At 43.9% G+C, this 27,171-nt stretch overlaps 1 protein-coding gene and 2 long non-coding RNA genes across 8 annotated transcripts in view; 1 reads left to right on the top strand and 2 right to left on the bottom strand.

The window, feature by feature from the left end:
- Positions 1 to 12,612: 12,612 nt before the first annotated feature.
- On the bottom strand, positions 12,613 to 13,025 carry LOC308647658. Its single transcript, XR_014021678.1, has 2 exons — positions 12,879 to 13,025; positions 12,613 to 12,798 (listed from the first exon to the last, which is right to left on the bottom strand). It is a non-coding gene; the product is annotated as an uncharacterized lncRNA (long non-coding RNA).
- Positions 13,026 to 13,114: 89 nt separating this feature from the next.
- LOC308646531 lies at positions 13,115 to 16,310 on the bottom strand. 2 transcript variants are annotated; one of them, XR_014021414.1, is made up of 3 exons: positions 15,908 to 16,310; positions 13,618 to 13,738; positions 13,115 to 13,372 (listed from the first exon to the last, which is right to left on the bottom strand). It is a non-coding gene; the product is annotated as an uncharacterized lncRNA (long non-coding RNA). The 2 variants fall into 2 exon arrangements; XR_014021415.1 differs by lacking the exon at positions 13,115 to 13,372 and having other exon boundaries at positions 13,506 to 13,738.
- Positions 16,311 to 16,388: 78 nt separating this feature from the next.
- Positions 16,389 to 27,171, top strand: part of NCOA3 (nuclear receptor coactivator 3) — a 123,843-nt gene continuing 113,060 nt past the window's right edge. For all 5 annotated transcript variants that reach the window (XM_081289576.1, XM_081289580.1, XM_081289579.1 and 2 more), the window contains exon 1: positions 16,389 to 16,545. The gene's annotated coding sequence lies outside the window, so the exon portion shown is untranslated. The remainder of the gene's footprint in view (positions 16,546 to 27,171) is intronic.

Genomic DNA, 27,171 nt, shown 5'->3' on the forward strand with positions numbered 1-27,171 from the left:
ATATTAAAAATTCTCTCTCTCTCTCCTCTCTCACTCTCTCTAAAAAAAAAAAAAAAAGGACTACTATATCGATATGTAAATGGAACCCGTGTCCCTTGCCATACCTGGAAGGTCACAACAAGAATAAAGATAGTGAAACAACAGGAAGTCGCCTTGTTTCTTGTCCCAAAAGGAGATTATTCACTCCTGTAATCCCAGCGGCTCGGGAGGCTGAAGCAGGAGGATCACAAGTTCAAAGCCAGCCTCAGCAATTTAGCAATATCCTGTCTCTAAATTAAAAAAATAAAAAGGGTTGGGGGTGTAGCTCAGTGGTGAAGCTTGCCTGGCATGTGGGAGGCCTTGGGTTCAATCCCAGTTCTAAGAAAAGAGGCTTGTGCCATGCTGAATCCTTGTCCTTTTAGAGAAAGAGGATTGAAAAAGGAGGTGGTTTTTTTTTAATCCCAAATCATTTCATCTTCTCTAGAGGAAACTTTGAGCTTAAGTGACTCATTTCAGAAATGGGGAAACTGATGTTCAGAATGACAGGTGACGTTTTCCAGAGCATTCATCGAGGCATTCGTCAAATCTTCGGACCATAAGCTTTGATAATCGGAGGCCTATCAACACGTACTTGGGACAGTGCCCTGCGCATGGTGTGGCTCAAGGGATGTGTCCTAACAGGACTGGTAACTTTTCTCCTGCACAGTCATTGCATTCCTGTGAGTTGTTTCTGGAGGGCCATTGACAGTTGACCTTTTGGTCCTCAGCTAGACTTCCATTCCATGAGAGCAGAGGCTATAGATTTTTGTTTGTTTGTTTGTTTTTGGCACCAGGGATTGAACACTGGCACTTAACCGGACCACAGCCCCAGCCCTATTTTGTATTTTATTTGGAGACAGGGTCTCACTGAGTTGCTAAATAGCTGAGGCTGGTTTGAAACTCATGATCCTCCTGCCTCAGCCTCCAGAGCCGCTGGGATTACAGGTGCACCCCACTGCACCCGCCTGCCCAGTCCTTTATATATATATATATATAATTTATTTTGAGACGTGGTCTCACTGAGTTGCTGAGTCTGACCTCAAATTCCCAGTCCTCCTGCATTACTGGGATTATAGGAGTGCACCACCGTGCCTGACTTTTATAATATATGTTTTTTTTTTTTGAAATTTTAATATTTATTTTTTAGTTCTCGGTGGACACAACATCCTTGTTTGTATGTGGTGTTGAGGATCGAACCCGGGCTGCATGCATGCCAGGCGAGCGCGCTACTGCTTGAGCCACATCCCCAGCCCCTATATGTTTTGAGTAACAGTTTTTTCTTTTCCCCTTTCTTTCCTTTCCTTTCCTTCTCTCTCCCATCTTGAGCTGGGGATTGAGCACAGGGCCTTGTGCATACTGAGCATGAATTCTACCAGGAGCAACACCCCAATCTCCAGCAATTGATCTGATTAAGCCATGTGTTCATGTGTTCTGCCATCCCAGCTACTCCAGAGGCTGAGGCAGGAGGATCACAACTTCAGGGCCAGCCTGAGCTGGGATCACTACTGCACCCGGTAGATACACCACATTAATTTTTTTTTCGGTATGTGGTGTTGGGTTGAACCCAGGCCTCCACACATGCTAGGCAAGCCTTTATCACTGACCTACTTCCCCAGCCCTAGGTCCTCCACGTTTTGTTGAAGTATTCACCAGTTGATGGACATCAGAATTGTGTGCAGGTTTGGACTCATGAAGAGTGTTTCCAGGAGTAATCATACACAATTTTTTGTTAGACCTGTTTCTGGTTCTCTGAGGCATGTACGTCGAGTGGAGTTGCTGGGTCACGTGTACCTCCACGGTTAACCTTTTCTGGACCTACAAGATAGTTTTCCAAAGCAGCTGCATGTTACGTAATACCTCATAATACCTCCTGTCCTATGGTAGTTTGGAGTTTAGGTTGCAGAGGATGAAGACTCACTGAATCTTCTTAGGAAAGTGTGGGCGAAGGGCTGGGGACGTGGCTCAGTGGTAGAGGCCCTGGGTTCAATCCCCAGTACTGTCCCTACCCCCGCAAAAAAAGTGGGTTTTTGGTAAGGATATTTGTAGGAATTTTCACTGTGGCATCATCCCTTACAGGAAGTCAGCAACAACTAAATAAAGGCGCCTCACAGGCCGGGTTTGGTGGCTCATGTCTGTGATCCCAGCTGTTTGGGAGGCTGAGGCAGGAGAATTGCAAGTTCAAGGCAAGTTTGAGGCCAGCCTTGGCATCTTAAGGAGACCCTGCCTCAAAATTTAAAAAAGAGGGCTAAAAAAAAAAAAAAAAAAAAAAAAAAGAGGGCTAGGGTTGTGGCTCAGTGGTAGAGCGCTTGCCTAGCATGTTTGGGGCACTGGGTTTGATTCTCAGCACCACATATAAATAAATATATGAAAGATAAAGGTCCATTGGCAACTAAAAAAACATTTTTAAAAACTTTAAAAAGAAAAGAAAAAAAAAGATGTCTAGCCAGTGGAAGGGAGTCTGGATAACCTCACTGCACCCAGCTCATCCATGTAGCCTTTTGCAAAGGAATTCCTGCCTCTGGGCCTTTGCACCTGATGTTCCCTCTGCTAGCAGTGTCTTTGCCTCAGATACTTTGAGGGCTGCCACTTGTCACCTCCCCTGGGGAGTCTGACCTGACATGTGACAGTAGCCCCACTTGCCCCCAGTGTCTCTGATACCACCTTGTGTTCTCCAATGGCCTTTATACCTTTCTTTCTTTATTTCTCTGACCCCTGCAGTTCTGAGGGTTGAATCCAGGGGTGCTCCAGCACTGAATGACACCCCAGCCCTTTTCATTCTTTGTTTTGAGACAGGATCTCGCTAACTTTCCTTGAACTTGCAATCTTCCTGCGTCAGACTCCCAAGTCCTGGGATTACCGGCGTGCACCCCCATGCTGGTGTGTTGACCACTTTGTGCCACGATTTCCTTTATTGTTCATGTTGGGATTATCTGTCCCTTTTCCCAATCTCTGTCCTACGTGGAGCCGAGCTCTGGGAGGGCAGGTCTGCCACATCCCGCCCCTACTATCCCGGCATAAGAGCCTATGTCTCTGTTACCTTTCATGGTGAAAAGGTTTTGTGATGGTCAAGGATTTCTTGTTTTCTTTTGCCACGCTGAGGATGGAATCCAGGCCTTCTGTAAGCAGGGCGTGCTGCACCCCGAAGCGCTGGTTGGTTGGTTGTTCCGGTACTGGGAATTGAACCCAGGGTCACTTTACCACTGAGCTGCACCCCCAGTCCTTTTATTTTCTCACTTTGAGACAGGGTCTTGCTAGGTTGCCCAGGCCGGTCCCCTAGCTGTTGGAGGTGCAGTGTCTGCCCCACGCTGGCCTCACCCACGTCTCTACCCCAGCCTCCCCTCTCACAGTCCCAGGCTCTGCCTGGCCCTGCACAGCTCCCTGCTCCTGGCCCCTCAGGCTTGTTTCTGTGCAGTGACTTTGGATCCTCGAGCCCAGGGCCTCATTTCCTGTCCCTGTGTTTGCATTTCCTACCTAGACCCTGGCTTGGGGGACCTGGCGCCCCTCTTGTGCCATCTTAGTGCAGGTTCTCACTTACTGGCTTGGTTTTAGTTCTGTTTTTGGGTTTTGGCCTCCGGGGATTTCCCTTTCTTTCTGGTGAACTTAGTTTTCATTTGAAATGAATATTTGCTACCTTTTACCCAGAATTTCCACCTGTCTCTGGTGGAGGCGGCCTTTGGGCTGACCCATCTGGTGTCCATGGACCACCTGCGGTTTTCTTCCGGGGCCTGTTTCTACCTCTTGGATCTGAAGATTCAGAATTTCTGTCCTTTCCTATCCAATCCCAGGCCCTCCTCGTTTGGATCCCGTTCATCCCTCAGCTTCAAGCCCTTCAATGACAGCTGATGCACCCCCAGTGCAAACCTGATGGCTCCCCGTTCCTGTTTGGCCACATGTTTTTGTGCCCAACCAGCTCATAAATCATGACCGGCCTGCAGGGCTGCCCTGGGGGATACCTGTGCTCACCCAATCCATGGGCCCTGAGCAGAAGTGGCCGGTCACGAGACAGTGGCTTCTGCCCTTCCTCTAGAGGGACCCGTGGGTGGGGCTCCCTGACTGACAGACACCTACAGGAACTCACACTTCGTGGCTCTGCAAGGCCCTTGATTGACACTAGCTGTGGGCGTTTTGTTGTGTTTTGCTTTTTTGTCTTTTAGAGCCAGACTCTTAACTTGGCTTAGCGTTCACCCAGCATAAGTACTGCTACATGCCCCAACACGGCCTCCTCAGGTTCCTACTCTAGAATTACCTAATAATTGGGAAGGCTTTATCTTTTTAAATAAGCTCACTGGCATTACTTGAAAACTCAACTCCATTTTTGTAAAAAAAGAAGGAACTGTGTAATTCCAGACCTGGGGTCAGCCAACCTTTAAAAGCCTGAGACTCTGCATAATGGACGTCATGTGGCCAATGAGACAGCAGAGCTGTCCACCCGGTCAGTTTGAAGAGACCTCCCAGACAACTTAAAAAAAAAAATCAAGGACAAAGTAATGTGGACAGTATGTTGTTATTTGTTACAACAATCCCCCCCCCCCCAAGGATTGCACCCCGGGATGCTCTACTATCCCAACCCCTTTTATTTTTTCACTTTGAGACAGGGTCTCACTAAGATGCTGAGGCTGACCTCAAACTTGTGATCCTCCTGTCCCAGCCTCCTGAGTCACTGGGATTACAAATGCATGCCACTGCACCTGACTTGTTTTGCAATGATTTATGTATGTATACATTGTGTTTCTTATTTATTTTTATGTGGTGCTGAGGACCGAATCCAGGGCCTTGCATGTGCTAGGCGAGTGCTCTACCCCTGAGCCACAACCCCAGCCCCCACTTGTTTATATATGTTTCTTTATAAATGCAATTGGTCTCTGATTTATGATGATTTGACTTACAATTTTGCCTTATGATGATGTAAAAGTGATATGCATTCAATAGAAACTGTACTTTTGGTTTTGGAATTTTGACCTTTTCCCTGGATGTGGTGGCTCTGCATCATCCCCGTTAACCTGAAGGTCAACAGCCCATACTCTAGTGGACTTGGTAACTCTATTCTGTAGGTTAAGTGCGTCAACATTTTTTGACTTGACATGTTTTCAACTCATGATGGTTTGATAAGGATATTCCCACTGTAAGCTGAAGAGCACCCGCACATCCCTAAAACGAACCTAAAACATCGGCGATACTGGCTGCCTGTGGGGGAGGGACTCGCAGTGCATTTCCTTTATGTAATTTTAAAAGAAAAGGGGGGACCGGGGTGCAGTGGCGCAGCCTGTAATCCCAGCTGCTCTGGAGGCTGAGGCAGGAGGATGGCAAATACAAAGCCAGCTTCAACAATTTAGCGAGACACTGTCTCAAAATCATAAAAACGGCTGGGGCTGGGGATATGGCTCAGTGGTTAAGTGCCCCTGGATTTAATCCCTGGTACCAATAAAATAAAATAAAACAAAGCAGGGGTTGGGAGAAGACAAAGGGGAGGAAGGGAAAGAATATGTAAATTAAAGCATCCAAGAGATTTTGCTGAAAAATGGCTAGTCATTAAAATTTCTCTCCAGGGGAGGAAGGTAAGGATTAAACTGGCCCCTCAAAGCCGCCACCTCGTGACCACTGACAGTGTGCCTAACTTTCCACTTGAATTTGTCCTTGGGGCTGACAAATTTTCAGTTCGGTATACCACACGGGAGGTATTCTGCAGGGATTCAGCGCAGGCTTAGCTTGTGCGAAGTTTGATCCCCAGCACTGCACAAAATAAATAAATTAATTAATTAAATAAAATAAAAAAATATATAATATTTTATAAAATATATATTTTTTTGTTATACATATTTTTGTAATTGGGGACTGAACTCAGGATTTCTTAACCACCGAGCCACATCCCCATCCCTGTTTTGAGACAAGATCTTGCTAAATTGCTTAGGGCCTCCTTAATTTGCTGAGGCTAGCCTCAAATTTGTAATCCTCCTGAGTTGCTGGGATTACAAGCACGGGCCACCCTGCCCGAACTTCTGGATATGGATTTCACTTTCTTCAGAGATGTTCTTTCACATCTGAACCAAAATCTCCAGCGGTCCTCTCCAGTCCTGGTGATTCTTCAATTTCAAGACCCCTGAGTTTCTTTCATTCAAAACACTGTATTTTAGAGAAAATCCCGGTCTTCTCCCCCTGGCTGTTCCGGTCCTGTTTCTCTGCTGGTACTGGGAAGACGTAAACTGGACATCACTAATCTCATTTAGGAAGAGTTCATTAGCCAGACAAGATGGTGCGTGCCTGTAATCCCAGCTACTTGGATCCTGAGGCAGAAACATTGCAAATTCAAGGCCGGCCTCAGCAGTTTAGAAGGCCCTAGGCAACTTAGCCCACAGCCTGTCTCAAAAAAATAAAATAAAAAGGGTTGGGGATACAGCTCAGTGGTGAAGTGCCTCTGGGTCCAATCCCCAGCACCAAAAATAAATAGATAAATAAAATTAAAAATAATCATGGTATATCTTGTTAGAAAAGACAGGACAGCACTCTAGGTGCCTCTTCCTTTTTTTTTTTTTTTTTTTTTTGATACTGGGGATTGAACCCTGGGCGTTTTACCACTGAGCCACATCCCCAGCTTTTTTTTTTTTTTTTTAAACTGTTGTTGAGACAGGGATCTTGCTAAATTGCTCAGACCAGCCTTGAATTTGGAATTCTCTTGTCTCAACTTTCTGAGTTCCTAGGATTCAGGGTTGTGTTACCCCCTACTGCCTCTAATTCTTCTTTTTTTGGTAACAGAGATTGAACCAGGGGTGCTTAACCCCTGAGCCACATCCCAGCCCTTTTTTATTTTGAAACAGGGTCTTGCTAAATTGTTTACAGCTTTGCTAAATTGCTGAGGCCTGCCTTGAACTTGTGATGCTCCTGCCTCGGCCTCCCGAGTCTTTGGGATCACAGGTACGCCCAGTGCGTCTGGACGTTGCTATGAGTATTTCTGCACAAGTTTTTCCTGTAGATGTGTTTTCTTTTCTTTTTCCAGGTAGGCTGAGCGTAGAGCCGGGCTTCTCACAGGCTAGGTGAGCTCTCTACCAGGGCGCTGTATCCCCATCCCTGACGTGTTCTCCGTTCTGTCGGGTGTATGCCTAGGAGGGGTTGGCGGTTATATGGCAGCTCCAGGGGTAACCCTGGAAGAACTGGTCAGCTGTCCCCAGCAGAGCCTCGTTTTACCATCTCACCAACAATGTAGGAAAGTTCCTATTTTCCATATTCTTGTCAACTCTAGTGTGTTTTTTTTTAGAGGTTCTACAATGGGTAATTAACATTTGATGATAAATTATTTCCCCCTTCATATGTAAGTCTCAGAAAGAAAAAGAGAGAAAAAAAAATCATGAAAAAAAAATCCGGAAATCAGCTGGCCTTCCAGTCCTTCCAGCTGCCCAGAGTCATTCGCAGGTCACAGGGCAGGACAAGTCTGCTGGGCCAGCTTGAGGGCCAACTGCAGCTGGCTCCGATGCCATCCCTGGCACAAAAGCCACAGGTCACCCAACCCCCCTCTGGGCTGTAGGAAGCCACCTGAACAAGGTCACAGGGGTCTGAGAAACTCCGACTGCCCTCAACTACTAAGAATGGTCTTAAGTGTGATTCTTCTCAGAGGTGTTGTTTCCTTTTAAAGCAAAACGTCAAATCAAGTATTCATTGGCCTAACTCACATCCAGGGTCCGCTGTCTCTCTGCCCCTCAGCTGGGAGAGAAGAGGTCCAGACCCCAGCGGGGGGTAGAGCCTGCGTGGGGCCCATTCCAGAGGAGGGATTTCCAAACCAGAGCTGAGGCATGTGCAGGTCTTAGGCATCAAACCCAGCAGTCTATTTTCACTAGCCAAGAAATTTCAGGCTGCAATAACTATAATGAGGCAAAATGGCAGGACAAACGAGGACACTGTCATTTCCCCCTATTACTAGGGTATGACTAACCTGCCACTTATTGAGTGTATATTTTGTGCTTGACACTTCTTAGAGCTATCGGTATGTTGTTGAATTTAATTCTCAAAATACCTAAGATACAGATATCATTATTGTTACTGTTGTCATTATTATTATTGTTCTCCTTTTAGGAAACAAGGCACATAATGTTCAAGTCACTAGCCATTGTCACACAGCTTTGGAAGTAGCAGAACAGGATTAGCAAGTTAGGCAGCGAGTCCCAAATCCCATATTCTTTTTTTTTTTTTTTTTTTTGTGGTGCAGGGGATTGAACCCAATGACCTGCACATGTTTGGCAAGCCCTCTGCCAGTGAGTTATATCCCTAACCCTTTTTAAAACTGTATTTTGACACAGGGTTTGCTAAATTGCCAGGGCTGGTCTGGAACATGAAATCCTCCTGCCTCTCAGTCTCCTGAGTCACTGGGATTATAGACATGGGCCACTACTGCCAGCAAAGCTTGTATTTTTTTTTTTTTTTCTGGGAGGGGGAGGCGGGGATTGAACTCAGGGGCACTTGACCACCAAGGCACATCCCCAGCCCTATTTTGTATTTTACTTAGGGACCAGGTCTCACTGAGTTGCTTAGCACCTCGTTTTTTGCTGAGGCTGATTTGAACTCAACAATCCTCCTGCCTCAGCCTCCTAAGCTACTGAGATTACAGGCATGCGCCACTGTACTGGGCAAAGCTTTTATTTTTAACCACTAAGTTATATTATAGCTCAATAAAAGATGGAAAAAAGCGGGGCACGGTGAGAGCAGCAGGAAAAAAACAAAATAGAGCCCTTGGGCTAGACCCAGGTAAGAGGCATTTCAGCCCAAGGCTGAAAGAGCATTCACTCGATTTGGGGATGGCCATGTGCCTCAGTTTCCATTGTAAGAGATAAAAGAGGACATTTCCTTAAGGGTAAGGAAAGGAAGAATTTTGCAAAAAAGGCAAGTTGTAACATTTCTCTTAACATTCCTTCTTCTGTTCCTGTATTTGAACTCCATTGTGAGCTGATGTGATGCTTTCGCTGTGGCAGCCATCTGGTGACCATGAGGCTTGTAGGCTAAGGATAGAAAAACAATACACTGAGGACGGTGCAGGAGCATTGCAAGACCCTGGTTCTTTCTTTTTTTTTCCTTTTCTTCTTCTTTTTTAAAAATACCTTTATTTTATTTATTTGTTTTTATATGGCGCTAAGGAACAAACCCAGTGCCTCAGACATGCAAGGCAAACGCTCTACCAACTGAGCTCCAGCCCCAGCCCCTACCCTGGTTCTGAATTATTTACCTCTAGAAATGTTCAATGAGATAACTGAACGTCTTTGTTGTCTATGTGTCTGTGGAGAGGCAGTAACATTATAGTTAAGGTCTTGAGTTGTAGACCTGCATTTATATCCTTGGGCAAGTTGCTGAATTGTTCAAGGCCTCCACTGACTCATCTGTAGGAAGATTTGAAAAGACCTACTGCTTAGTGTTATTGCAAGGGTTAGATGATCTCCAAAGGTGCCTGCCAAGGAAAAGATTTCTGAGTTCTGGTTACTAGCATCTTTTTTTTCTTTCAGATGGGTTTCTTACTATGTTGCATAGGCTGGCCTTAAATTGGTGGGCAAAAGAGATCCTCCTGCCTCAGCCTCCTGAGTGGCTGGGACTATAGGTGTGTGCTACCATAACCAGCTTGGTTAGTACCAGCTCTTTTTTTTCTTGCCATAAGTTCTCCCCCTTCTTGCCAACATTTTATTTTGGAAATTTACAAGTCCATAGAAAACTTGTAAGAACAATATAATAGGGGTTGGGTGGGGCTTAATGGAAGAGCAGGCCTCAGGTTTAATCCCCAGCACCCAAAACAGCAGCAGCAACAAACAACATAATAAACATCTATGCACACCAAAACTGGCTCTACTAATTGGTTACATTTTGTCACATTTGCTCACATGCACTCCCCCCCCCCTTTAGTACTGTGGGTTTAACCCCAGGAACACTGGTCTTTTTATTTTTATTTTTTTATTTTGAGACAGGGTCTTGATAAGTTGCCTAGGGCCTCTATAAGTTGCTGAGGCTGGCCTTGAATTTTTGATCCTCCTGCCTTAGCCTCTAAAGCCAATGAGATTATAGGCATGTGCAACTGTGCCCAGCATTTTTTTTTTCTTGTTTTGGAACTGGGGAATTGAACTCAGGGGCATTCAACCACTGAGCCACATTCCCAGGCCTATTTTGTATTAATTTAGAGACAGGGTCTCACTGAATTGGTTAGCAACTCACCATTGCTGAGGCTGGCTTTGAATCCTCCTGTCTCAGCTTCCTGAGCCACTGGGATTACAGGCAAGTGCCTGGCAGCAATTCCCGCCGACCCCCCCCCCCCCCCCTTGAATCATTTGAAGTAAATTGTTGGCTGTTAGCATTTTTTTTTTTTTTTAATTTATGGTACTAGGGATTGAACCCAGAGGCTCTCTATCACTAAGTCACATCCCCTTTATTATTTTTTGAGACAGTCTTGCTAAACTGTTGAGGCTGGCCTTGAACTTGAGATCCTCCTGTCTCAGCCTCCCAAGTAGCTGGCCTTACAGTATGTGCCACCAAGTTTGGCTCTAGTTTGTATTTTTTTTAAGTTGGTGTTATTTTATTTGGGCCTTTATTTTGTTCATTTATATGTGGTGCCGAGAACTGAACCCAGTGCCTCACACATGCTAGGCAAGCATTCTACCACTGAGCCTCAACCCCAGCCCTAGTTTGTATTTTGAAGTCTAGTGGTCTGTTATTTGCATGTGTAACATGTGACCAAAGTAGATCAATGGAACAGATTATGGAATCTTGGAATGAGCTGATGAAGTTTCAGGAGGAAAAGACTGGTTTTCTTTAGATCTGGGTGGGTCCTAGATGAGAGGTCCAGGCACCCTCTCTTCCCTTGCTGACAGTTCTGGGCCTGGTTCTCCTTACTCCCTTGGAGTCTGTGAGTTCCCGCATTCGGTTCATGACATTTCAGAATCTACTGCTGTTGCTGCAGTCCAAGGACCCTGACTGCTCCGCTCCCTTGAGAAGTGAGCTCTGTTCTGGGGCAGGCAAGCAGGATTTTCACAGGGTCAGGATGTCTCAGGCAGAAGGTCTTTGTGTTTGGAGAGCTTCAACTCCTAATCCCATCTACTTGAGCTTCTGATCCTGTCCTCAGAGTTTACACTTCCAGTTCTCAAGTCAAGCCATTTTTCTTTGGAGCAATTTTAGAATTTAAAGCTATTCTTTCTTCTTATTGAAAGTTCTCAATCAGGGCTGGGGTTGTGGCTCAATGGTACCGTGTAATGCTTGCCTAGCATATGAGAGGCACTGGATTTGATCTTCAGAACCGCATATAAATAAATGAATAAAATAAAGGTCAATAAAAAAAAAAAATATATATATATATATATATATATGGGCTGGGGATGTGGCTCAAGCGGTAGTGCGCTCGCCTGGCGTGCGTGCAACCCGGGTTCGATCCTCAGCACCACATACCAACAAAGATGTTGTGTCCGCCGAGAACTAAAAAATAAATATTAAAAATTCTCTCTCTCTCTCTCCTCTCTCACTCTCTCTTTAAAAAAAAAAAAACTCTGATCACCACTAATCTTAAAAAAAAAAAAATATATATATATAAATTTTTTAGGGGCTGAGATTGTGGCTCAGTGGTAGAGTGTTCACTTTGCACACATGAGGCACTGGGTTCGATCCTCAGCACCACATAAAAATAAATAAATAATTAAAACAAAGGTATTGTGTCCATGTTCAACCAAAAATATTTTAAAAAATGAATTTTTTAAAAACAGTTCTACAAAAGTCTATGCTTGGGCCTGGGGTTGTGACTCAGTGGTGCAGCACTTGCCTAGAATGTGTGAGGCACTGGGTTTTATCCTCAGGACCACATATAAATAAATAAAGGTATTGTGTCTGGGCTGGGGATGTGGCTCAAGCGGTAGCGCGCTCGCCTGGCATGCGTGCGGCCTGGGTTCGATCCTCAGCACCACATACCAACAAAGATGTTGTGTCCGCCGAGAACTAAAAAATAAATATTAAAAATTCTCTCTCTCTCTCTCTCCTCTTTCACTCTCTCTTAAAAAAAAAAAAGTATTGTGTCCATCTACAACTAAATATTTACATATGTGCCAATGTCTTGGCTGGGCACAAGAATCACGAGCCACCACACAGCTTTGTAGATTCGAACAGCAATTCTTTATTCCCGAACTCACACCGGCCTCTACACACGTTCAGGGCAAATCCCAGTTCTGCCGCCGCCCAATTCACCTACTCCATGAGGCTTTTTTCCCAAAATACTTTCTGAATCTCCCGAGAACTCAACGGGAGCTCAGGCAGCAGGAACGCCCTATTTCCAGCAGCAATAATCTTCAACCTCCAACTTCCCTAAAACCCATATTGTCTTAAACTGGGAACGCCCTAAACTTGTCTTAAACCAGGAACGCCCTAAACCCAAGGAGGGGGATACTTCCTCAAACCTGATCAGCTCTAAACCCGGATCCGCCCTGGTCCTTGAGCAAGGTCACCTTACATGCAATGTCAACAGCGAAATTCCAAGGCAAGTCCATTTAACATGGGGTACGCTGGCAAGGAAATTTCGATGCGTCATTCCTACTTGGCAATGGCCCTCAGCACATATGCATACACACACACACACATATATTAAAAAAATCTATGTTTACAGAGTGTTTCAATCATTTATTGCTGCATTACAAACCACTGTAGAGTTTCATGACTGAAAGAACAACCACTTTTTTTTTTAAATCTCCCGTGACTCTGCGGGTTGCCAGGGCTCAGTGGGGTGGTTCTTCTGTTGCAGGTCCAAAGGGATCTGCAGATCAGCTTGTAGCTGGCCTGGAAGGACTGAAATATGCAAGATGGCTCACTCATGGGGCTGGCACTTGCTACTGGCTCTTGCCTGGGATCTCAGCATGGACTGTTACCTGGAGTCCCCAGTTTTCCTTGGTGTGGGCTCCTCGTGTGGCTTGGGCTTCCCATAGCAGGGAAGCTGGATTCCAAGAGGAAGGACGTGAAAGCTGCCAATAATCTTAAGGCCCAAGCTTGAAAGTCCTCCCCATATTACTTCCGGCACATCCCCAGCCCCCTCCAAGTTACCTTTCATCATTAGGAACACCATATATCTGTACTTACCTGTTATTGGTAAGTACAATAACAATAGTCACAGAGCCGGCCCCAGTTTAAGGAAGGGTACATGCGATCAACCTCTTCATGGAGGAGGGGGGTGGCCCGTGCAGACAGGGAGGAAAGAATGAAGGCAGGTGTCTTTTCTTCACAGACTTCTACCCGAGTCTGTGACTCAGCTGGCTTGGATTTGGGTCTAGAGTAGCATCACTCCACGGCACTCAGGAAAGGATCCCCCTAGAAGCTCCACCAAAATCAACACAGGAGTTGCTTCTTCCTGGAATCTTCTCTGACTCTACTTGAGTACATAGTTTTTACTGTTAATATCAGCTATACTTTCTATGAAAATATATGTATCTGCTTAACTATGTGTATTTTCTGCACACATATATAGTGCATTTGAATTGTAAATTGATCTTTTCTTCTTGGGGGGGGGTGGGTACTGAGAATTGAACTCACAGGTGCTTTAGCACTGAGCCACACCCGCAACCCTTTTTATTGCATTTTGAGACAGGGTCTCACTAATTTGCCCAGGCTGACCTTGAACTTGCCATCCTCCTGTCCTAACCTCCGAGTCACTGGGGTTACAGGCAAGCACCACCATACTAGGCTCTGTGTAGAGCTGTGTAAGTTCTACCTGAGGAGGCACTGCATCAGATACCTGGATAAAAACAGGGAACAAGTCAGGAGGAAAGAAAATTCTAGACAAAGGGAACAGCATGCACAAAGCTCCTGAGGCAGGAGTATGCTAGACACATGCAGAAGTCGGTGTCTGGCCTGGCCTGGGTGGAAATGGGTAGAGATATATTGTTTGAGATCAAGAAAGCTCAGTGAGGGTCTGGGTTTTATTCCAAAATTTATGGGATGCCATTGGAAGGTGCTCAAGTTGGAGGTGATGTGTCTTAATATATAATTTTACAAAGATCCCTCTGTTACTTGGTGAGAAATGGCTGCAGAGGGCCGATGAGAAAAGCAGGAAGCGTAGAGTGGCTGGGAGGCAGTTGCAGTTGCCCAGGTGAAAGGCCATGGGGGCCTGAAGTCTAGTTTCCATCTCTGCATTCTCTGTACCTAATATGGTATTTACTTAGTACTCGCATTTGGTAGGGGAGTGAATTCATCCTTGCAGTACATACATACATGCATATTGCACTCCACCACTGAGCTACAACCCCAATGCTCAAGGAAAAAAAAGAACTTTTATTTGTAGACGGGGTCTTCATAAGTTTCTGAGGCTGATCTTGAACCTGCCATCCTCCTGCCTCAGTCTCTCAAGTAGGTGGGATGATAGGCTACCAACACACAGCCATGCAGCAAACAGCGCCTGAACACCTGGTATTGGTAAGCTCTGCAGGGGGTGCTGAAGGGACATCAGGGAAGGAGAGGAGACTTTCCCTTCATGGAGCTTTGATTCTTGTGAGGAGAGAAGATATTAAATAACAGGTAAGTACAGATATATGGTGTTCCTAATGATGAAAGGTACCTTGGAGGGGGCTGGGGATGTGGCTCAAGTGGTAGCCTACTCGCCTGGCATGCGTGCGGCCCGGGTTCGATCCTCAGCACCACATACTAACAAAGATGCTGTGTCTGCCGAGAACTAAAAAATAAATATTAAAAATTCTCTCTCTCTCTCTTTTCTCACTCTCTCTTTAAAAAAAAAAGAAAAAAAAAAAAAAAAGAAAGGTACCTTGGAGAGGAACAAATCAGGGAAGAAGGCAGGGAAAGCTGGGGTCCGAGTGGGCAAGAACGTAAAAATACAGCAATTATGGAAAAGCCTCTCTCACTGAGGAGTGACATGTAGACAGTGTTCAAGGGGAGAAGAGGGAGTGGGTCATTTAGGTTTTAGGCAGGAAAAACAGCAAGTAAGGTCCCTGAGGCTGGAGTGGGTTAAGCATATTGGAGACCCTGGAGGGCTCCAGTTTCCCTGGGTACAGCAGTGAGTGGAAGACAAGTGGCCAAAGAGCTCAGGGGAGGAAAGGGAGTTGAGGGACAGGTTACGTGGGACTTCCGGGGTTACTGCAAGATTATGGAGTAGGAACACAGAGTTGTTTTTTACAGGGGTCCTTCTTGGTGCTGTACGGAGGACGGACTCCAGGAGGGTTAGGATGGAAAAAGGAGATCGGTGAAGAGGCTGCTGCAATAGTGTGTGTGTGTGTGTGTGTGTGTGTGTGAGAGAGAGAGATGGTGGTGACAGTGGAGCTACCAAATTATTTTATTCACGCTTAAGACATTTCATACTAATTCAGTCAGGCTGTGACTGAGGCTCAGGGGTAGAGCGGTAGCCTAGCATGTGCGAGGCCCTGGGTTCGATCTCTAGCACCATATAAAAATAAATAAACAAAATAAAGGTATTGTGTCCACCTACAACTAAAAATATTAAAAACAAAACAAACAAACAAACAAACAAACAAAAAACTGCTCTCAACAACAAAACATTCCTCCCCCAAATCTCTTTACATAGAAAGATTATTCTGGGTCGAACAGAATCTCATATTGCATTTGGTTTTCACCTGTTCTATGCTTTGATGTTTTTAAATGTCTAGGCTAGTTGTGTCAAACAATGTTCCATATTCCAGATTGTATGATTATTTTGTATGATTTTAAAATAATATTCAGTTTTTAGTTGGACACCTTTATTTATTTTGATGTGGTGCTGAGGATTGAACCCGGGCCTCGCAGCAGCGCTAGACGAGCGCTCTACCACTGAGCCCCGGCCCCATGATTTTTTTTACAGTTGGATTAAGGCTTTTTTTTTTAACCACGTTTCAGAGGTCGGATCATGCTTTCTGGGCCTTCCCTGTTGCATGGTAGCAGGAGACACACACACACTGACCGGCTACGGGTGACGCCAGGTTCCCTCTGTCCCTTGGTTGAGGTGGCGTCTGCCGCTCCACGGTCAAGCCAGCTGTTCCCTGTTGTAAATCAGAAACCCTGGGAGGGATACCACTCAGGAACTGAGTATGCCGTGAACATCCTGTTGCCCAACAACCTCCTCCCAATGGCCTGGCGTCGGACGGGCACCTCGGGGTTCTGACCTGGTGCCTGGGTTTGCTCATCTGCCAAATGAGGGTCTCCAGGGATGCTGATCCTGAGGACCCGTGTTTTGCCTACGACCAACCCTCCATAAATGTAAGGCGCCAGTGGATGAAGGCAAGCACGATAAACACCCAGGGCTGGACGAGGGTTGCACTCCAGCTCTCCCGAGCTCTCACCGGCTCCGGGAAGGCCGGGGGCGAAGGCCCTCCGCCGCGGACGCCCTGGCGGGGCGCGCAAGGCCCCCTGGGACCGGTAGTGCTGGGCGTGGCCGCGGGACTACATATCCCAGCGGCCCCCGCGCCGCGGCTCCAGCGGCTGCCGCCTCAACCCCTCACAGCGACGGCGGCGGCCGCGGCGGAGTCGGTGGCGGTGGCTGCGGGCTGAGCGGCTAGTTTCCGACTTAAAGCTGAGCTGCCAGGAAAATGGCGGCGGGAGGTGAGTGGAGATAAAGGAGGCGGCGGCCGGCCAGGGGTGGGTGCGAGGCGGGGGCCGAGGGCGCGGCGCCCGGGTTGTCGCCAGCCGCGGCTCGGGCTGGGGCTCCGGCGAGGCGCGGAGGGGCGCGCCGGGCAGCTCGGGGCCACGCCGCTCCCTCAGCCTCCGCAGCCGGCGCCGGCGGACGGGAGCCCGGGCGGGGCGGGCGCGGGTCCCCGCATCGAGGGTCGCCGCGGAGTTGGGGGTCCCAAAGTTTTGTCCTCCCGCCGCCCTCGCGGCGCTGGGCTGCGCCCGGGGCTCCGCGCCCCTCCTCCGCCCGCCGCGGCCGCCGGGCTCGGGGCGCCGCGCAGACCCCCGCCCTCCCGCCGCGCTCCGAGTCGGCGGGTCCCGCGGCGCGCTGCCTCCCGCACTCGGCGGCGGACGGGACCAGAGCACGGAATTTCTGCGGAATTTCCATTTTGGGCTCGGGCAGGTTCTGGGCAGTTTCCTCAGTAAGGAGGCGTTCTACTGCCCTGCCGCTGGCCGGGTCAGCCTGGCGATTATTGGCCACCCTCATTACCTTTTGCCCTCCTCGCGGCCAGGCTTCCTTGTTTCGTGGGTTCAATTTGTGACTCGCACTTGCCTTAAAAAGGGGCCGTGGGGCGTTGGGAGGCTTAGTTGCTTCCCAGGCATTTGGAGGGCATCTGGGGGGGGGAAGTGGACCCGAAGAACAGTTAGGAGAGGGACGGAGCATCTCGAAATCGCACTTGGCCGGAGGAGTTCAGGACTCGCAGATGGAATGACACGCAGCGGGTGAAACTCGCTCCAAGTCGAAACTGCCCCCCACCCCGGGCAAGACTTCCTTTTTGCAGTTTTTGAGCCGAGCCTCCAAGCCAACCTGTTTTTGTTATTAAGCCTGTGCCCGTAAAGAAACAGGAAGGCGCGTAACAGCTGTCTTGCTGCAGTGGTTTTCTGCGGAGTTGAATGAGATGAGTGAGGGTAGTAGTGTGCAGGGCGATTGCTGCATCTCCTTGATTTAAATGCCTGCCCTCAGCTCCAACTAACCGATGTGGCTGCAAGAAAGCGTTTTTGTTGCGGCAGGTTGTTTAAAAGCTGATTGGGGAAAAAATAGATCTTGAGCGAATGCTGCCTGAATTAAAATGTTAATGGAAACCTGTAAGTTCGTGAACTGTTCTTTAAAAAAATTTCAAATTACTGTTAGTTTATTTGGACATATATTATACAACCGAATAAGTACAAAAACATTGAGAAATCAATCTCTTTCCCTTCAAACCCTATAATTCCCCTTCGGAGGCAGTGACTGTTAATCATTTTCTAGAGTTATCTTTGGTTTTCAGGCTAAGTATTTGAAAATTTTTATTTGAAACACAGCATGTTGGATACCCAAAGCCCGGAAATAAAATGAACAGAAGGAAAGGGAAATGTGGTGGGAACGCTGTTTTCTTTTTGTTGTCTTTAAAAATGTTGGTAGCTATTAGAAAGGTTCTTCTGAACTTACTGTGTTTCTTTATTTACTCATATCTTAAAGAAATAACAGTCTTTGAGTGTTTAGGATGAAGAACCCAACTAGGGTCATTGTTTGTATGTAAGATAAAGCCTCTGTAAAATGTAAAATGATATCCAACACTATAGCTCCTGTCACTGGAGGTTACTTCAGGTTCTGCATTTAAATGAGTAGTAATCTAAATTGCCTGTGATCCTAAATTGTGGGGGATTTTCTATACTGGTAGAAATGACTTAGTTGTCCAATGAGCATCAAAGAACCAAAAAGAGGCATATGCCAGCTTTTGGCATATAGAAATAGATTTTGGAGTTGGGGATTATGGACTAAGTGGGGGGCTGTAATTGTTTCTAGAGCAGTTATATGAACTGCTTCTACCAGAATATCCCTTTACTATGGAGGCTTTGAAAATACAAAGTTCAGCTTAATCAACAAAGTTTCCATTTTTAATACATTTTAGAATATTGTTTTAAGAATTAATACGGTTTGTTGATATTAGATATCACAGTTAAATGATATTAGAGCTAGGTTATTAGGAATTAACATTACATAACTTATGCATGTATCTATATTTTTTTGGGTGATGCGGATTGAACCCAGGGACCAATACATGCTAAGCAGGTGCTGTATTGTTGAACTACACCCCCATTCAATTTCACTATATTTTGAAAGCAATTATATTGTGTATTTCGCCTAGTATAAAAATTAATTCTGGGCTGGGGATGTGGCTCAAGCGGTAGCATGCTCACCTGGCATGCGCGCGATTCTGGGTTTGATCCTCAGCACCACGTACAAATAAAAAGATGTTGTGTCCGCCGAAAAACTAAAAAGTAAATATTAAAAAGTTCTCTCTCTCTCTTTAAAAAAAGAGATAAGTTGGGCTGGGGATGTGGCTCAGAGGTATGCGTGCGGCCCAGGTTCGATCCTCAGCACCACATACAAACAAAGATGTTGTGTCCGCCGAGAACTAAAAAAAAAAAAAAAAAAAAAAAATATATATATATATATATATATATATATATTAAAAAAAGATAAGTTATTTTAAAAAAAATTATTTCTGTGAAGCAACCCCATCCCAAGCAAATAAGAATTCATTCAGTAAAGAGTGAGTGTACTGTTGAACCCTAGATCTTTTTTCCCCTCAGGAGTTGTATAAATTAAAGTTCTTGAAATGGTTGCTAATTAATGCCTTCTTTCTTCTTGCTTTTTTTTTTGGGGGGGGGGTACTGGGGATTGACCCAGAGGCGCTTTACCACCGAACCACATCCCTAGCCCTTTATTTATTTTCATTTTTTTGATTTTTATATTTTGAGACAAGGTCTCTCAGTTGCTTAGTGCTTCACTAAGTTGCTGCTGTTGGCCTTGAACCTGTGATCCTCCTGCCTCAGCCTCCTAAGTGGTTGGGATTATAGGCATGTGCCACTGTGCCTGGCTGTTTTTTATTTTGAGAAGTTGCTTAGGGCCTTACCGAGTTGCTGAGGCTGGCTTGGAATTTATGATCCTGCTTCAATTGCCCAAGTTGCTGGGATTGTAGGTGTGAACCACCATACCTAGCACCACTAATGCCTTCTTGACAACTATCTTTTGAAATAAGATTTTTTTTTTTTTTTTTTTTTTTTTTGGCTATGTTAGGGATATTACACTAAAGAAAAAAATAGTTTATTTCAGGTACTGGGCATTGAACTTAGTGGCACTGTACTACTGAACTACATCCTGGGCCTTTTTATTTTGAGACATGATCTCCCTAAATTGCTGAAGCTGGCCTCAAATTGTGGTTCTCCTGTTTCAGCCTCCCGAGTTGCCGGGATTTTAGATGTATGCCACTGTGCCCTGCTGTAATTTTTGAAAAAGAATAATTTATTTTTAAAAGAATAATATGGGGGGCTGGGGTTATGGCTCAGTGGTAGAGTGCTTGCTTAGTTTGTGTGAAGCACTGGATTTGATGCTCAGCACCACCTATAAATGAATTAAAAAAAAGGTCTATCAACAACTTAAAAAAGAAATAATCTAGGTCTGGGGTTGTAGCTCAGTGGTAGAGAGCACTTGCCTAGCACATGTGAGGCACTCATTCCATCCTTAGCACCACTTTTTTTTAAAAAAGTAAAGGTATTGTGTCCATCTACAACTAAAATGTATGATATGTTCAAAATATCTTTTAATTTGGACAGTAGGGTAAGATGGAAAACAAAACAAAACCCAGCAACCTACTATTGTCCTATTCCTAATTGGTTGTTAAGAAAAAAAGCCCAAAAGTCATTTATGTTGTTTCTTTTTTAGTACTCCAGTACTCAGATCCCAGGGCCTCTCACATTATGATGCTTCAGAGCATTGAGCAATACTTTGAGCCACCCCATCCTTCAAATTTTATTTTTTAAAAAAGGGGGATTCTCTCTCTCTTTTTTTTTAATATTTATTTTTTAGTTATCGGCGGACACAACATCTTTGTTTGTATATGGTGCTGAGGATTGAACCCGGGCCGCTCGCATGCCAGGCGAGCACACTACCGCTTGAGCCACATCCCCAGCCCTAAAAGGGGGAGTCTCATATTCACTATTCTCATGCCTTAGCCTTGGGGTAGCTGACATTACAGGCAGGCATTAAGACTTCTTTTTAAAAATTTTTGAGCTACATAATTTCAAACCTTGACCAGAGGATGTAGAGTACTTGTGAAAACTTCTAATTTGTTGCAAGTTTACAATAAGTGTAGCCTCCAGTGGCTGATTGTCTATATAGCAAATTGGCAACAATTTAATACAGTTGTTACTCTGTTAATGCTTCCTGGCACCAGTAAAACAGAGTTGTGGGTTATTGAGAAGTTGACTACAGTTTCTCATACATTAAGCTCTGCAGAGATACCTGTACCATTTTAGTTGAATTTATTATACTCCATAGTATATTATAGAATATTTCTTTTTTGCATTATTTAGTGGTGGAAGCTCTGGGAGCAGAAAATTAGCATTGGTAATATATGATAATTTTTTTTTTTTTTGAAGTTCAGCAGACTGGAAGAAAAAGGTGACTAGATTCTAAGGGATAGTTTTGATATGAGTGCTGCAGTTTAATGTTGGCATTTTCTTCCATTTTTATGAGTGCTTTTTGGAATGGGGGGGATTACAAAATGAACATTTAATGGTTAAGGTGAAGGAGGAGATGTGCTGTAATGAGGCTTATTCATCAGTTTGTTAGTGTTTGCTGGGTAAAATATCTTTGTTTTTCTGAGAGGGTTTATGGGAGATTATTTCGGGTTTAGACTACAGTTTATTTACTGTCTAACCTTATTTTCAACCCTCTAACAAATAATGGCATTAACTTTTCTGCCATCTAGTAGTAAATTGTTAAAGGAACAGAAAAATGGCCAGAATATGTACAGCAGTAGAAAAGGAAGACCTATACTGTCTAGAAAGGCCAGTTTAGTCACAAACTAAATAACATTAGACAGCATATTGCCAGTTTCTAATTTTGTCAGCATTAGCTTAGTTTAGGATAATTTTTGTTGCTCTAGGTCAATATATAGTGGGGGCAGTAATAAAGGTTTATTTAACTGTGTAGTAAACTCTGTGTCCTAGAGGCAAAGGAAGGAATTCAGCCTGATTGTAGAACAGGTTTTGGACTAGTGTCTTTTCTTTTTTTCATAGTGTTCAGTGTCATGACCTGTATCCTTCCTCCACCCCAGTGCTGGGTCTGTAGGGCCTTATGCCTGCTAGGCAAGTGTTCCACTGCAGAGCTACATCATAGCGCACATCCCTAGTCCTTTTCCTATTTTCATAGTTTTTGTTAGAAACAGCTGTGTTCTATTTTTCCTTTTCTGTTAATTCTTTTTTTTGTGTGCTGGGGATTGAAATCAGGGGTGCTATACCACTGAGCTACATCCCCAGTTCTTTTTGCTTTTTGAGGCAGAGTCTCACTAAGTTCTCCAGGTTGACATCAAACTATATATCTTCTTGCCTTGGCTTCCTGAGTTGGTGAAATTACAGGCATGTTCCACTGAGCCTAGCTCTGTTAATTTTTTAATTGATACATTCTAGAAAATGTGACATTTTTTGTCTGTTATCTCCATGAAGATATTCTGTTGAAATGTTTGATTTCCTTGGTTAGAAGATATAAGTAAGGGTTATGTAGCTCAGCTGCTCTTTTTGGAAACCAGGCTGAGTAGATTACTAATTTTTTTTTTCTCTTTTCCTTCCTTCCTTCCTTCTCCCCCTCCCACCCTCCCACCCACCAGGGATTGAACCCAGAGCCTTCAGCATGCTAGGGAAGAATTCTTATCACTGAACTACATTCCCAGCCATTTTTATTTTATTTTGAGACAAGGTCTTGCTAAATTGCCCAGGCTGGCCTTGAATTTGCTATCCTGCCTCAGCCTCCCAGAGTAGTAAATTTTACTCTCGATTATCTACATAGTAATGAAAAAGGAATATTGGCCTGGGTATCACATAGTAATGGATAATCTGCTCCCTGGGGCTTTGCTTTTGGTAGCTATGGCAGCTAAATTGGAGTGGTAGATGGATAGATAGGAAAGGACCACAGAAGTCAGCATAATCCTCAATTAGGATAAGCCTTATGGTTAATTGAATGTTGAGTGTACAGTTTAAATCCCATTATAACAAACGCCAGGGGACTAGCTAAATTATTTTGTTGTACTGGAATTAGGCTTTATTTTTAATTTTTACTTAGTTTTTGTGGCTGGGGATTGAACCCAGGGATGCTCTACCACTGAGCTACACCTGCAGTTCATTTTTATTTTGAGACAGGTTCTTGCTAAATTGCCCAGGTTGACCTTGAATTTGCAGTCCTCCTGCCTCTGCCTTTTGAGTGGCTGGGATTACAGGCGTGCACCACCATATCGGGCTAGGCTTTATCAAGTATTGTTTAAAATAGTCTTTTTGTTTTTGTTAGAGGCATTAGAGGTTTTGGAAAAATTTCTATTTATTGTAACAGTTTGACAAGTCATTACTCATGAATCTTTCATTTTTAATGTTGTGCCTTTGAAAAAGAAAGAACCCATGTTAACCTGGGCAGATAATTTGTCTACCTCACATCTCCATGTCGCAAGTAAACTTATTGTTTTAGTATGTTTATTAGTAAGTAGTACCACTGTCAGAATGCAGTCAGAGGAAATGAGAAATTTTCCAGGTTCTCAGGTGATTGCAGCTGGTAATTTTTTCTGTTCCTGACAACTTTTTAAAATGAATGAGTGTACTTCATTTTAGTGTGAAGCTGTCTTGAAGTCGGTAATAATTGAGTTAGTCCTTTTGGTTTAATGTAGTTTGAGATCTTTAGATTTTTATTTTATTTTATTTTATTTTTTGAGGGGGGGGGAGGAGAGAATTTTAATATTTATTTTTTAGTTTTTGGCGGACACAACATCTTTGTATGTGGTGCTGAGGATCGAACCCGGGCCGCACGCATGCCAGGCAAGCGTGCTACGGCTTGAGCCACATCCCCAGCCCCATCTTTAGATTTTTAAATGGTATTTTTAAAAAAAGTATTGGTAATATTGTGGTCTTCAACTTTGAGATAATTTATAACTATGGAATTTCTCAGAAACAGGTTTAATTTCTATAGAATGAGAAAAAGCTATTCTATGCCTGGCCAGAAATATACTTTACTTTTTGTCCTGTATGTTTGGTTGGTATTTGACAAATTTAAAGGCATTTACATCCAACCTTTGTATCTAAAGCTGTCATTTTTTTTTTTTAGTTTGCTTAGAGAATTTTGATTGAGTTCAGTGAGACATTTTTGAAGTCATTCTTTTAGATAGATGTTCCACGAAGGAGGGAAAATCTGAAAGAGGAATTTCAAAGCAATTCAAGCAGTGTTTTGAAAGTTCTCAAGTCTTAAGAATAATGACTGACTAGTAGGCAGGAAGCCTGCCCCTTGTATTGAGGTATTGTTCCTCTGTCTCATGCGTTTGAGAACCTTAGTACAAAAGAGGGGGAAGAAAGAGGCTTAACAACAAAAAGAGGGGAACTTTTCATGTAAATAAATATTTTTCACTCTTCTATTTAAATGAAATCTAAGGCCAAATTATTTTACTTTGATGGTAAATGTTTATCATAATCTAAATATCCTAAACTGACATTTTAATAAATGAAAGTTAATTGCTGTTGGAGAGCACAGCATGATCATGTACTTGTTTCCAAACAACTTAAAAAATATCACTAGATATTTTTCTCATTTTGGTACCCGATCAATATCATTTGTTAGCCTGTTACTTTGAAAATAATTTTTTAAAGAGTTCAGAATAACTTGTAAACCTATACTGCAAGCTTTGAGTAAGTCAGTGTTCTTTACTTTAAAATTTGTAAAACAAAGGGGTGCCATGTGTGATCCTCAAGGCTCCTTATGTTAGAAAATACTAATTTAAGGCATCATTGATTTTTTTTTTTTTTTTTTTTTTTTGGTGGTGCGAGGGTTTGAACATAGGAGTGTTCTCCCTATATCATAAGTCCTTAAAAAAAATTGTCAGGTTTGTGGCTTTTCCTTTTTTGTTTTGTTTTGGTAGCACTAAGGATTGAACCTAGGGCCTCATGTGTGCTCTGCCACTGACCTACATCCCCAGACTTAAAATTTTATTTTGAGTCAGGGTTTCATTAAGTTGCCCAAGCAGTTCTTGAACTCCTTGATTCTCCTCTCCATAGCCTCCTGAGTAGCAGGGATTACAGACATGTGCTACCTTGCCTGGCTAGAATGGTCTTTTATTATTTTATTAAGTCTTTTCACTTTTTCTTTCTTTCTTTCTTTTTTTTTTTTTTTTTCTGTGTGGGTTATCAAATTCAGGCCCTGGCATACCCAGGAAGTGCTCTACCACTGCTGCACCCCCAGCTTGGTTTAAATTTTATTGATCAAACAGTAAGTGCATTAAACTCTTTCTGCCAGGCAATGTAAAGTCAGATGCAGTTTCCAATGCTGATTCATCAGTAAGAGTTTAGGGATAGAGCTGGGCAGGGTGTCCCACACCTGTAATCCCAGTGCCTCAGGAGGCTGAGACAGGAAAATTGCAAGTTCAAAGCCAGTCTCAGTCTCCTTTACTAGCAAAGAAGTAAACTCCTTTTTACTTAAAAAAAAAAAAAAAAAAAAAAAAAGCCAGCCTCAGCAACTGAATGAGGCCCTGAGCAACTTAGTAAAGCCCCATCGCGAAACAAATAATGAAAAATAAAAAAAAGGCTGTGAGTGTGGCTCAGTTAAGTGCCCCTGGTTCAATCCCTAGAACACCTCCTACGCACCCCCCCCCCCACCAAAAAAAAAAAAGTTTGGGAACAAAATGCCTTTGAACTGCTGATTCCATCACACCATAGTGTGTGCTGTAAGTGGGAAAACACAAACGGGAAGGGAAAGGGGAGAGAATTTTCAGCTTCTTCTACTGTAAGAAAGTAAAGTGATGTCATTTACTTAGGAAAACTGTCAGTGAAATGGATCATTGAATTAAGGTTCCCTATAGAGTAGCTTATTAGCTAGTTATTTCCAGACTAAAATTTGTTAGCTTTATCTGAAAATGTATTAAGGATTACCCAGTGTTCTCTTCACCAGATTGTCTTCAGTCTGTGCATCCTTTGCTCATCTGTTTCCTCTTACTTGCCTGGACCTTGTGTCTCAGGTCAGTGTTTATTTGTTTTTTTAGTTGTAGATGGACACAATACCTTTATATATATAAATTTTTTTTTTACTTATTTTTTTAGTACTGGGGATTGAATTTAGGGGCGCTCGACCACTGAGCTGCATCCCGGGACAACCCTGTTTTATAATTTATTTAGAGACAAGTCTCACTGAGTTGCTTAGTGCCTGGCCATTGCTGAAGCTGGTTTTGAACTCGTGATCCTTTTGTCTTAGCCTCCTAAGCTGCTGGGATTATAGCACGATACCTTTATTTTTATGTGGTGCTGAACCCAGGGCCTTACATGTGCTAGACAAGTGCTCTACCACTGAGCTACAACTCCAGCCCAGGTTAGTGTTTCAATCCCAGCCCAGATAGTGGTCTCCATCACTAGTGGAGCAAACCTTTGCTAACTCCATCAGTGAGAAAAAACAACTTCACATTTATATTTGGATATTGGATGGTCAATGGCATCGTCTTCCCAGAACGAGACAGGACTATTTCTGTATTAAGTTTTAAAAACATTTTCATCAGGAATTACTAAAATGGAATTCAGGAAGCTTCTTTCAAGTACATAACTATGTCTAGAATGGAGGAAGGCTTGGGTGTACAGATCTCAAATTAGGCAAACCTGCAGTCACAAATTTGCCAATAACCTGCAGTATTTTCTTTGCTAAAGTATAAAATCACTCCCATGTGTGGCTTTTTTTTTTTTTTTTTTTGCAGAGGGTGGGGGAACTGGGAATTGAACCCAGTGGTGCGTAACCACTTAGCAACATCCCCAGCCCTTTTAAAATTTTTTTTGAGACAGGGTCTATTTAAATTGCATAGGACCTAAACAATTTAGTTGCTGAGACTGGCTTTGAACTTGGTATCCTCCTTCCTCAGCCTCCTGAGTTGATGGGATTGCAGGTGTGCACCACTGCGCCCCAATGTCTTTTTTATTTTTTGGTACTGGGGATTGAACAGGGGCACTCAACCACTGAGGCACATCCGCAGCCCTTTTTTGTATTTTGTTTAGAGATAGGGCCTCACTGAGTTTCTTAGGCCCTCGATAATTTGGTGAAGCTGGCTTTGAATTTGAGATCCTCTTGCCTCAATCTCCCGAGCCACTGGGATTATAAGTGTGTGCCACTACACCTGGCTGTGACTTTTAAAAAAAAAAACTGAATTTTTATACTGTCATTCTCTTAGCTATGAGGCCTTTAAACTTTAGTCATCCTTAATTTGCTACTGCTTAGCTGTTGCCTACTCCTCCATGCACACACATACTTAATCAGTGTTTATTAAGCTTTTACTATGTAAGACACTAACAAGGTTTTTTGACCTTCAAGTGCACACATTCAGGTATTTAACAGTACTTCAGTCCAAGGCCAACTGTGATCAGTTGGTTTTAGACATGATCAGAGGAGGAAAGGGATCACTTATGACCAAGTGATCAGTGTGTAGGACTTTGAAGAATTTTATATGGACAGAACACATTTCTTGATTTGGGGAATCATTATCTAGGGCAGAGATTTAATCCTCAGTGCTG

The sequence above is a fragment of the Spermophilus citellus genome (genome assembly GCF_964194105.1).
Source record: "Spermophilus citellus genome assembly, chromosome: 4".
Classification (NCBI taxonomy): domain Eukaryota; kingdom Metazoa; phylum Chordata; class Mammalia; order Rodentia; family Sciuridae; genus Spermophilus; species Spermophilus citellus.